The sequence below is a fragment of the Mus musculus genome, chromosome 17 (genome assembly GCF_000001635.26).
Source record: "Mus musculus strain C57BL/6J chromosome 17, GRCm38.p6 C57BL/6J".
NCBI classification, from domain to species: domain Eukaryota; kingdom Metazoa; phylum Chordata; class Mammalia; order Rodentia; family Muridae; genus Mus; species Mus musculus.
In genome coordinates, this window is record NC_000083.6 from 71,602,211 (window position 1) to 71,614,741 (window position 12,531).

The following is a 12,531-nucleotide window of genomic DNA, read 5'->3' on the forward strand; positions in this document are numbered from 1 at the left end:
TCCTGTAACTCCAGTCCAGTGGAGCTTCTGGTCTCCAAGGACACTGGCATTCATTTTTTTAAAATAGCCCTTTGAAGTGTGTGTGCATGTGTGTTCAGGATGCGCATGGGTGTGTGTCCATGTGGAAGCCAGAGTTAGGGGAAGGGAATCCAAAGGCAAGCAACAGAGTCAGAAAAAGCCCCAGCTCCAGCTTTAAGGGACCCACATGAAGACCAAGCTGCACATCTGCTACAAATGTATAGGGGGCCTAGGTTCAGCCCACCATGCATGCTCTTTGGTTAGTAGTTTAGCCTCTGTAAGCCCCCATGGGCCCAATTCAGTTGACTCTGTAGGTCTTCTTGTGGTGTCTTTGAGCCCTATGGCTCCACTCTTTCACAAGACTCCCCGAGCTCCACCTGATGCTTGGCTGTGGGCCTCTGCATCTTTTCCATCAGCTACTGGATGAAGCCTCTCAGAAGACAGTTATGCTAGGCTCCCGTCTACAAGCACAGCAGAGTATCATTAACAGTGTCAGGGGTTGGTTCTCTCTCTCATGGGATGGGTCTCAAGTTGGGGCAGTCATTGGTTGGCCATTCCCTCAGCCTCTGCTCCATCTTTACCCCTGCACATCTTGTAGGCGGGACAAGTTTTTTGATGAAAGCTTTCGTGGGTGGGTTGGTGTCCCTCTCCCTCTACTGGGAAGTGCCACCTGGTTACAGGAAGTGGCCACTTCAGTTTCTATATCTGCAGCCACTAAGAGTCTCAGCTTGGGTCACCCCCAAAGACTACTGGAGCTTATCCAGGGATGCCTCCCCACCGGTATCCTTCCTGTCTCCCAGCCCTCTCACCTGCCAGCTCTTCCCACACCTGATCCTCTCCCCCATTCCATTCCCCTCCTCCTTTTATGCCCAGTTCCCTCTCTCCAGCTACCTCTGAGTGAGCGTCAAGCATCCTCCCTTTGTTACTTAGCTTCTTTAGGTCTGTGGATTGTAGCATGGTTGTACTGTACTTTGTGGCTAATATCCACTTATACATGATTATCTACCATGTGTTTCTTTCTTAATCTAGGTTACCTCACTTAGGATGATACTTTCAGGTGTGGGACCGTGATAGGCAGCCTAGTTTCTGGTTGAGCTAGGTTGGAAACCCTGGTGACCCGGCAGGGAATAACCTGCAAGGAATGGTAGGCATTTTGCCACACTTCTGGACACCAGGCTCCTGACACAAGGCCACAGTGCTCCATAATTCTGTGGCCACCAGTCACTTAAGGGGTAAGGGAGAGCCCCAAGCCTCTCCACAGGTAAAAGATGTGATCACAGGTAGCCTCAAGACAGTTCTCCATTTTAATGAGGTACCTAAAGGACTAGAGGCTTAGACAATAAACTCCCTTTCCCCGACACTCCTCCCTGCAAAAAGTATTAAAGCCTCAGGCCCGCCCTGAGAAAGTGGGGTACGGTTTACTCATCGCCACTCTCCTTCATGACAATAAATACCTTACAACCACAGACTGTCTCTTTTCATCAGGATCCACCATGGAGAGTAATAGAACAGGCCTTCATCTAAAGAGCTGGCGGGCCATCTAATGTCTAGCAGAAGACCTCTCAGCCCTCCCAGCCATGACCTCTACCAAGCCAAGCTGCTGGTCAGACAAGCCAGGGACTCTCTCCTCCCCAAGGGACCCAGCCGGAGTTCTCCCCTTTTTTCCCCTTTGACATTGGACTAGATCCAGCTTGTGGGGGCCCCCACTCTCTTCTCAGCTCTTCCAAGGCTTCCAGAGGCGTCTGGGGTGCTCAAGAGTCTGAGAATCTGCCGTCCCAGGACCTCAGACTGCAATCCCTTACCCCTGGAGTGGTGTCTTGCAGCTTTACATAGCCCAACACCCGCCCTGCGTGGGGTAAGCACAGTCAAAACTCCCGCATCCTGTCTCCACCAGCGACCTGCCTCTATCAGCGGCTTGAGCCCGGAGCATATGTGGGACAGCCCATAACCCCACATAGGTTACCTCACTTAGGATGACACTTTCAAGTTCCATCCATTAGTCTGCAAATTTCCTGATATCTTTATTTTTCATAGCTGAATAGTATTCCATTGTGTAAATGAACCACATTTCCTGGATCCATTCTTCAGTTGGGGGACATCTAGTTTGTCCCCAGTTTCTGGCTGTTACAAATAAAGCTGCTATAAACATAGTTGAGCAAGTGTCTTTGTGGGCTGTTGGAGCATCTTTTGGGTATATGCCCAGGAGTGGATCATGAGGTAGAACTATTCTCAATTTTTTGAGAAACTGCTAAATTTCCAAAGTGGTTGTACAAGTTTTCACTTCTCCTAGCAACGGAGGAGTGTCCCCCTTGCTCTACACCCTTGCCAGCATGTGCTGTCACTTGAGTTTTTGATCTGACAGGTGAAGTGGGAATTTCTCTTAGTTGTTGAGCCATCTCTAGTGCCTATTTTCTTTTATTTAGTTTCTTTCCCGTGATCCTTTAACCACCATTTGACTCAGTTTCTACCAAACAGACTATTTTAGATGCCATACAGGAGAAGCTATGAAATCCTGGTCCTATGATTGACACCCACAGTTGGTATAATGCCCTCCAGGTTTACCCATGTTATGGTATTTAACAACTAGCCTGCCTTCATCTTAGGCTTTGTCTTAGTGAGGGTTTCACTCCTGTGAACAAACACCATGTGCAAGGCAAGTCTTATAAGGACAACATTTAATTGGGGCTGGCTTACAGGGTCAGCAGCTCACTCCATTAGCATCAAGGTGGTAGCAGGGCAGCATCCAGGCAGGCATGGTTCAGGCAAAGCTGAGAGTTCTACATCTTCATATGAAGGCTGCTAGCAGAATACTGACTTCTAGGCAGCTAGGATGATGGTTTTAAAGCTCACCCCCACAGTGACACACTTACTCCCACAGGACTGCACCTTCTAATAGTACCACTTCCTGGGCTGAGCATATACAAACCATCACATTCCACTCCTTGGTCCCCATAGACTTGTTCAAACCTACAAGTCTATGGGGGCCATTCCTACCCATGCATGATTAAAAAAATACATTTAGTCCAACTTCCAAAGCCCTCATAGGCTGTAGCAGTCTCAACATTGTTAGAAGTCCAAAGTTCAAGGTCTCTTCTGAGATTCATCCAGCCACTTAACTGTAATCCCCAAAGGAAGACAGGAAATCAGCTGGGCAAACTCAAATTCAGCATCTCAATGGCTGATGTTAAAGCAGTCTTCAGATCTCCAACTCCTTTTTCATCTTTGTTGACTGCAACAAACTTCTTTCTCCTGGGCTAGTTCCACTCCCTCTTAGCAGCTTTCCTCAGCAGATAGCCCATGGCTCTGGCATTTCAAACATTTTGGGGTCTCCAAGGTTAGAGCTTCTTTTTTCAATGTTTGGGATCCACACACGATCTTCTGGGATCCTCCAAAGGGCTGGCATCACTTCTCCAGCTCTGAACTCTGTAGCACTCTAAGCTCAGGTTGATCCACTCCACTACTGCTACTGTTCTTGGTGACCATCCCATGGTACTGACATCTCCAATGCACTGGGGTCTTCTGCTGCAACTAGGCTTCACCAATAGCCTCTCATAGGCTCCCTTCATGGTGCAAGCCTCAAATCCTTTGCCTGATCCCTTCAGTACTGGGTAGTCAACTACAACTGAGGCTGCATCCACACCAATGGCCTTCCATGACCTCTTACAGTGCCGAGCCTCAGCTGCTCTTCATGGCCCCTTCATGTCTTCAAAACCAGTACCACCTGGGTGACTCTTACATATCACCAAGTACAGCTACACCATGAGGTACAACCTTGGTTCTCTCTGGAACACAGCTTCTTTGTGCTCTCAGAAAACACTTCCTAGAGGATTTCACCCCAGTGATGCTAGTCTCTTCTTAATCACTGCCAATTTCTTAGGTCCAGCTAACAAGAGTCCAAGCGTCAATTGTCCCAGTAGTCCCTTCTATTTTTGACTCTAAAGCCAGAATCACACGGCTGAAGCTGCTGTGTTCTGCTGCTTGCTGGGGCTGGAACATGGCCCTCCTTATTCTTTTACCATATTTCTGTTTTTCAACTCCTTCACTGACTAAACTTAGCTGTCCTGGAACTTGCTCTGTAGATTGACCTTGAACTCAGAGATTTGCATGGCTCTGTCTTTTGGGATTAAAGGAGTGTACAATTAAGTCTGGATTTAAGCTTTTCTTCATATAGGACTTGCTTTTTTCCAGGCTGGCCTTGAATTTAGAGATCTGCTTGACTTTGTCTTTTGGGATTAAAGGTGTATAGTACTATGCCTGGACCTAAAGTTACCTGGGTAGGATCTGGCCCCAAGGTCACTACTCCCTTAATTCAATATAATATCCTTGAACACAGGATTCAGCTCCATTCCACTTCCTGGAGCCCTTTTAATACTGGAACCATGTATTTAGTAAATTTCTTTTCTAAGCTTGCTAGGCTTATTCAAAATGCTTTGCATGAGACTTAACCAGAGAACAAAGTCTATGATGGGAGTTTCTGAAGACTTCCTTTGTCAATGCTATTAATGAGTCTCTTCACCTCAGTTTCAAGAAGACTCTTCAGATAAGGGCAAAAGGCAGCCACGGTCTTCACTAAAACAACACAAAAACAGTCTCTAGGCCACATACTGAAATTATTCTCCACTGAAACCTCTTGAGCCTGCACAGCTCAATTCACTCACAGAAAAAGTCTTCTATATTCCTGCTAGGATGGCTCATTAAGCCCCACTTAAAGCATTCCATAGCTTTCCAAATCCAAAGTCCCCAAATCCACATTCTTCCAAACAAAACTATGGTCAGGTTTATCACAGCAGTAAAAGCCATTTTTTTTAAGCCAGGTGGTGGTGGTGCATGCCTTTAATCCCAGCACTTGGGAGGCAGAGGCAGGCGGATTTCTGAGTTCGAGGCCAGCCTGGTCTACAGAGTGAGTTCCAGGACAGCCAGGGCTACACAGGGAAACCCTGTCTCCAAAAACAAAACAAAACAGAACAAAACAAAACAGCCTTTTTTTTTTTTTTGTAAAGAGAAACTAGTTTCATTCCTATTTTGATTAAATCTTTGTTTCCCAAGGATTGGGATATACCCCACTGTAACCGTTAACTACTGGTTCTGTACTGACTGTTCCAGGAATGGCCATCATGTCTTTCTTTCAAAAAGTTAATAACCATCTTGCAACCCTACCTTTGTTTCAAAAAGGTTGCTATGACTACCCAATATTACAACCAACCACCTTGCAGTCACGTCTTGGTTTGGGGAGGGCATTATGATTAACTTGTGCTTATGTTCTGCTCCTATAACTCTGCCTACTTTTTGCCTGCCAAATCCCCCATTTGGAAAACCCCTATCCCTGAGCTATAAAACCTTGTCTTAATATCTAATGCTGACCTCTCAAACCCCATCTTAGGTGGAGGCAGCCCCTGTACAAATGAAAAAAAAAACCTTGCTTTAATTAATAATTGCTTGCTTAATTAATTTGACCATTATGATTTGGGTCAGTGTGTGTGTGTGTGTGTGTGTGTGTGTGTGTGTGTGTGTGTGTGTTTGATTTTCCAGACAGTCCTGGCTGTCCTGGAACTTGCTAACTCTGTAGACCATAGATCAGGCTGCCCTGGAACTCACAGAGATCCACCTGCTTCTGCCTCCTGAATACTGGGACTAAAGGTATGCACCACTACCGCCCAGCTATGTTTCTTCTTTTTAAAGGTTAGATATAACTCTTAATGTTTATTCATATTCCCTGTATTCACTTATTCACCATTGGGCATTAGATTATTTCTGTTTTGCCTAATATGGATAATGGATAATAGTGAACATAGGGGTGTAGATAAATCCTTTGATAGCCTGAGTTCAGGTCTTTGTCATACATGTTCAGATGGCATTGCTAGATCATATAATAGTCCTGGTTTTAGTTTGAGGAACTTCTATACTATATTTTTCTTCTTTCCACACTGTTTTCCACAAAGGCTGTATAAATTTAAATTCCTACCAAAAGTGGGTAAAGCTTCCTTCCCTATTCTGCATATCTTTGCCAATTTGTGTTACGTATTTTTCCAGTAATAACCGCCCAAGCAGGTATGAGGTGATTTTTGTGGGTTTGGTTGTATTTTCCTGATAATTAGTGATGTCCAACATCTTTCCATGTGCTTGGTGACCATGTTTTTTGGGAAAATCAACATTCAAGATCTTGGACCATTTTTATCTTTTTTATTTTTTTCAAGACAGGGGTTCTCTGTGTAACCCTGACTGTCCTGGAACTCACTCTGTAGACCACACTGGCCTCAAACTCAGAGATCCCCTTGCCTTTGTCTCCTGAATGCTGGGATCAAAGGTGTATCCCACCATGGCTCGATAACCTTGGACCACTCGTTTTAAGATCAGACATGCCTTATTTTCTAGGCTCTTCCAGCTTAGAACTTCATATCCTTTGCTTCTGGAAAAATATTTTCTTACATTTTTTTAAAAAATCCAAAACGTGCTTATTGGGATGGTTCCTACTTGTCTTGAATCAGATGCTTTGAGTTCTGCCTCCCCCTGAAGAAACATCCTTCTATCAGCTTCCTTTTCCGCCTGTAGGCTGCCAGGACAGTGCAGCAGCCAACACACTGGATGACCATTTGTGCTTGGCTAATGACTGTGGTGATTTTATAGCATCCTGGGCATTTCACATCCATGCATGGGGAATCAAGCTCCGCACCAGGTGCTTTCTTTCCTCATGTCTCCTCTTCTCCTTGGCAAGAGGCTTGTATGTTCTCCTAGGAAGTTCACACTCTTACTTTTTTTTTTCTTCTCACAGAGGGAGGGAGAGGGATTGAGGAGGAGGGAGGGAGACCCTTGAGTGTGGCAGTCAGAGGACAGCTTTAAGGAACTGATTCTCTATTTCTGCCCTGGGGGTCGTGGGGTCCATACCCATGTACTCAGGCTCGTTGCAAGTGCCTTTACCCATAAGCCATCTGGCAGCTCAGGAAAAACTTTTCTGGATAAGTTGTTTGATAGCTTCTGTCAAGGCCTGGGTAATTGGTGACACAGCCATTTTCTACTGTTGCTAACATTACAAGGAAACTTTCTCATGCCTTCATTGATTGCATATTCTGTTATGTTCTGTGCTTTGGTGTTCTTGGAAACCAATCACAGCAGAAGTCAGTCAGTAGGACTGTTTTGTATAGTTAGCCACAGTAAGCTTAGACCGGAACCTACTTGGCAGAAAGAGTCATATACATGGGTAATTGACATCCTAGTTGGCAAGTTAAGACATGTATGTTAGGCAAGACAAGTCCCCCCACCACAGTCGAATACCCTGACCAATGGGAACAGGATTAGTGTTCAACAAAGACATGTTCCCAAGGAAATCCTCTATCCCTAAATTCTGATTGGTGGAATAACTTGGCATAGATGCTTGTGGGTTTCAGGCAAGCTCTGTAGGATCCTGGCTGGGGGGGGGGGTGTCACAGCCAGCTCCCGAATCTGCTCTGTGGCCCTGATCAATCAGTCCTGGGACAGTCTGACTGAGATTGGTGTTCCTGTGGTTTATGGGCCAACTCCTGGGTGCCAACAATTTCTTCCTTTTCATTGTCTCTGATCTCTCTCAGGGACTTCTAGTATGCAAATGCAGAGATACACACTTTTCTTTGTAATTGGGATGTTCATTTTAAAAAATAACTTTCTGAATCTTGAGTGGTGACATGGGTCTGTGATCCCAGCACTGAAAAAGAAGAGGGCAGGAGATTGCAGATTTGAGGTTACCCTTTGCTGCAGAGACAGAGCCTCTGTTTGAAAGATTAAAAAAACAAAAGCAACACATTCACATATGTTAATTTTTCCCTGAGTCTAAGGTTATATATAACCCAGTTCTTGCCCAGCCAAGGCCCTAGATTCAATCCTAAGGGAAGAAAGGAAGGATGAAAAGAAGGAAGGAAAGAGGTCCGGAGAGATAGCTTTCTCCAGTTAAGAGTCCTGACTGCTCTTCTAAAGGACCCAAATTCAGTTCTCAACACCCACATGGTGACTGACAAGCATTTGTAACTTCAGTTCCAGGAGGTCTGACATCCTCTTGAGGCCTCCACTGGCACCTTGCACACGCATACATGCAAGTAAAACACTCGGTCACATTAAAAAAAAAAAGCAGATAAAGAAATTGAAATGGGGCCTGGAGAGATGGTTCAGTGGTTAAAGCACTTGTATATCTTCTAGGGGACCTGAGTTCAGCTCCCAGCACCCTTATGGTGCCTCACAACTGTCTGTAACCCAGTTCTAGGGGATCCAACTTCCTCCTCTGGTTTCAATGGGTAGCAGACACATAAGTGGTGCACATATTCATGCAGGCAAAACACTCATACACATAAAGTAGATGATGATGATAAAAGAATTTTTAAACAGGAAGGATGGATGAATTCTGGTTTGACTTCAGTGATGCAGTACCTTATTTTAAAGGTGTGCCCCCCCATGCCCAGCCTTCTCCCTTATTTCGTGTACATGGGTGTTTTGATTGTATGTATATAAATGTATCATACTTGCAGGTGACCTTGAAGTACAGGGATGGCACCAGTTCATCTGGAACTGGAGTTACAGGCTGTTGTGAGACATCTTGTGGGTAGTGGCAACTGAGCCCAGGTCCTCTGCAAGAACAGCAAGTTATCTTACCCACTAAGCCACTTTTCTAGTCCTTTTTTCTTATTTTTTAGGGATTGTTGTAGTCCATCTTTTTAAAACACACACACACACACACACACACACACACACACACAGTATTCTGCCTGTATGTACACCTGCATGGCAGAATTAGGCATTAGATGTCAGTATAGACAGTTGAGAACCACCAAGTGGTTGCTAGGAATTGAACTCAGGACCTCTAGAAGAGCAGCTGGTGCTCTTAACCTCTGAGGCATCTCTCCAGCCCAATCTATCAGTTTTAAAGACTTACTTTTTGCCACATAGTAAACACCTCCAAAAGTGGGGATTGACTTAGATGTATTGACTTTGAAAAAATCCATTGGAAGCTGGGCAGTGGTGGCTTGCACGCCTTTAATCCCAGCACTTGGGTGGCAGAGGCAGGTGGATTTCTGAGTTCAAGGCCAGACTGATCTACAGAGTGAACTCCAGGACAGCCAGGGCTACACAGAGAAACCCTGTCTGTGAAAACAACTCACCCCACCCCCACCCCCGCCAAAAGAAAAATTAATTGGAAATCTATGTTCATTTCCTAGAGCTGTTGCCATAGACTACCATAGGCATGACAGTATAACAATAGAAATGTGTTCTCTCACATGCTGGACGACAGGAGTTCAAGGCCTTAATATGACCATGCTCTCTTCAAAAAGTCCAGGAAAGAATTTTATTATGAAATATTATTTGCAGTGCCAAGGACTGAACCAAGTTCTTGGCAGTACTGGACTGGCTGTATACTGAGCTACATGCCCAGCCCTTAGGGGAGGAGTCTCCATTTCTTTTCTTTTCTAAAGATCTATCTATCTATCTATCTATCTATCTATCTATCTATCTATCTATCTATCTAATATGAGCACACTGTCTGTGTCATGGTTGTGAGCCACCACGTGGTTGCTGGGAATTGAACTCAGGACCTCTGGAAGAGCAGTCAGTGCTCTTAACCACTGAGCCATCTCTCCAGCCCTGATTCTCCAATTTCTTTCAGATTTGTTTGTTTTTGAGATAGGATCTCTGGCTGTCCTGGAATTCTCTATTTGGACCAGACAAGTCGCAAACTCACAGGGATTCATCCATTGCTGCTAGACTCAAAGGCATGTACTACTACCACACTTTGTGTGTTTAGAATTCAGTTTTTGGCTGTCTTCACACTCATTGTGCATCTCTCTAACCCCCATGTAAATGTTCATCTGATTTGTTGTTGTTTTCCTTTTTTTTTTTTTTTTTTTTTGAGACAGGGTTTCTCTGTGTAGCCCTGGCTGTCCTGGAACTCACTTTGTAGACCAGGCTGGCCTTGAACTCTTGAAATCTAACTGCCTCTGCCTCCCAAGTGCTGGGATTAAAGGCGTGCACCACCACTGCCAGGCATCTGTTTTTTTTTTTGTTTGTTTGTTTGTTTTGTTTTGTTTTTTTCCTTAGAAGGCTGCTAGTCACTGGGTTTAGGAACTACTTCAGATAAAATTATTTTGAGATTCTTAACCAGATTACATATGCAAAGCCTAAGGCCACACCTACAGTTAACAGCATTAGAACTCAGACGCGTGCTTTTTGGTGACACTATTCAATTCACCACTATATCCATGTGGAGATGCTGAATACGGAATTGAAAATTTAAGTTCGGGGGCGGTGGGAGACAAAGTTTGGAGGCATACAAACATTTGACCACTAGCACGTGAATGGTGGCTAAGCTTTATGGAGGAAGAAAAAAAGCCCCAAGGAACTGTGATGCCAGAAAGTGGAGGAAATGAGGAACATGCTAAACTGAAGGCAAGAAATCAAAGGGGAGGCAGTGAGTGTGAGGTTATGGAGGACGGACTTGCTAACATGATGGACTCTTATATTGTATCAGAGGTTAGGCTTCCTAGATGGACACTTACATTGTATCGGAGGTTGGGCTTCCTAACGATGGACTCTTACTTTGTATCGGAGGTCTTTCAGACCTTCACTGTAGCTTCCCAGAGAAGGGAGGGTGGAAAGCTCTGCTGGAGGGAGGAAAGTAACCAATACTTCTGTTTGTCCGCATGGTTCAGGAACCGCCATATAAAACCAGATCCACTGAATCTAATAGAAGAGAGAGTGGGGAGAAGTCTCGAACATACGGGCACAGGGGACATTTTGCTAAACAGAACACCAATGGCTTATTCCCTAAGATCAAGAATCAACAAATGGGACCTCATAAAATTGCAAAGCTTCTGTAAGGCAAAGGACGCCGTCAATAGGACAAAACAGCAACCCACCATTTGGGAAAAGATCTTTACCAACCCTACATCTGATAGAAGGCTAATATCCAATATATACAAAGAACTCAAGACATTAGACTCCAAAGAACCAAATAACCCAATTAAAAAATAGGGGTACAGAGCTAAACAGAATTCTCAGCTGAAGAATCACACATAGCTGAGAAGCATTTAAAGAAATGTTCAACATCCTTAGTCATCAGGGAAATGCAAATCAAAATGACCCCGAGATTCCACCTCTTACCAGTGAGAATGGCTAAGATAAGAAAAACTCAGGTGTCAGCAGATGCTGTCGAGGATGTGGAGAAAGAGGAAGACTCCTTCATTGCTGGTGGGATTGCAAGTTGGTACAACCACTCTGGAAATCAGTCTGGCAGTTCCTCAGAAAATTGGACATAGTGAAAGATCCTGACAGAATGTAAAAGGTCACAGAAGCCCTGAAATTGGCAAGATAGATTTCATTGCTAGCAGAACTAGCTTCACTGATTTAGAAAAATAGAGGTGCACAATGCTCTGGCCACTCCTTGAACCCGTGTGTCTGCCAATGTTTTGACTGTTCTTTGAACCCATGTGTGTGCCCACTGATGAAGCCCATTGCCAGGTGTTTGTGATATTGGCTGCTGGGGAAGAGTCGGAAAAATCTCCCCCAGCAACCACAGCCAGGCCAATCCGGAGTTGTTACACCTGCACCAGACTCTTTCCTTGTACCCCTCCCATACCCATTGATAGACATTGTTTAGATCTGGAAATCTCCTACTCTCCCTTTTCCTTTCTCCCCTGAGGGCCTATAAAAACTGGGACCTCTTTCCCGTGGAGGTGACTCCTCTACCCCTGTGTGGGATATGAGTCGTCCCCAGAGCTCTGGCTTTCCCCAAATAAAGCCTAATGTGGTTTGCATCAAGTTTGTTCTCTTGTGAGTTCTTATGTGTCCGCTATTGTCCCGAGGCCTGAGCGAGGGGCTCCTCTCGGAGTCTTTCAATAATAGTACTACCTGAGGACCCAGCTATACCACTCCTGGGCATATACCCAAAAAATGCTCCAACGTATAACAAGGACATATGCTCCACTATGTTCATAGCAGCCTTATTTATTATAGCCAGAAGAAACTGGAAACAACCCAGTTGTTCCTCAAGAGAGGAAAAGATACAGAAAATATGGTACATTTACACAATGGAGTACTACTCAGCCATTAAAAAACAATGACTTCATGAAATTCACAGGCAAATGATTGGAACTAGAAAATATCACCCTGAGTGAGGTAACACAGTCACAAAAGAACACACATGGTATATACTCATTGATAAGTGGATATTAGGAAAAAAGCCCAGAATACCCATGATATGACTTACAGACCATATGAAGGTCAAGAAGAACGAAGACCAAAGTGTGGATGCTTCAGTCCTACTTAGAAGGGGGAACAAAATAATCATGGGAGGTAGAGGGTGAGTGAGACTTGGGAGGAATGTAGGAGGGGAAGAGGAAAAGAGGGGGGGTGCAGGAACAGGTGTGGGAGGAGCAGGGGAGATCTATAGAGGGTAAGGAAATTGAACATAGGCATGTAGCAACGGGGATGGGTAGCTAACAGAAAGTCCCAGACGCTAGGAAAGCAAGAGGTTTACAGGACCCAAGGGGGATGACTTTA

At 44.8% G+C, this 12,531-nt stretch overlaps 1 long non-coding RNA gene across 1 annotated transcript; it reads right to left on the reverse strand.

Annotated features, from left to right (window-relative positions):
• Positions 1 to 4,222: 4,222 nt before the first annotated feature.
• Gm30091 lies at positions 4,223 to 11,174 on the reverse strand. Its single transcript, XR_385737.3, has 3 exons — positions 11,134 to 11,174; positions 10,530 to 10,713; positions 4,223 to 7,693 (listed from the first exon to the last, which is right to left on the reverse strand). It is a non-coding gene; the product is annotated as a predicted gene, 30091 (long non-coding RNA).
• Positions 11,175 to 12,531: the final 1,357 nt, after the last annotated feature.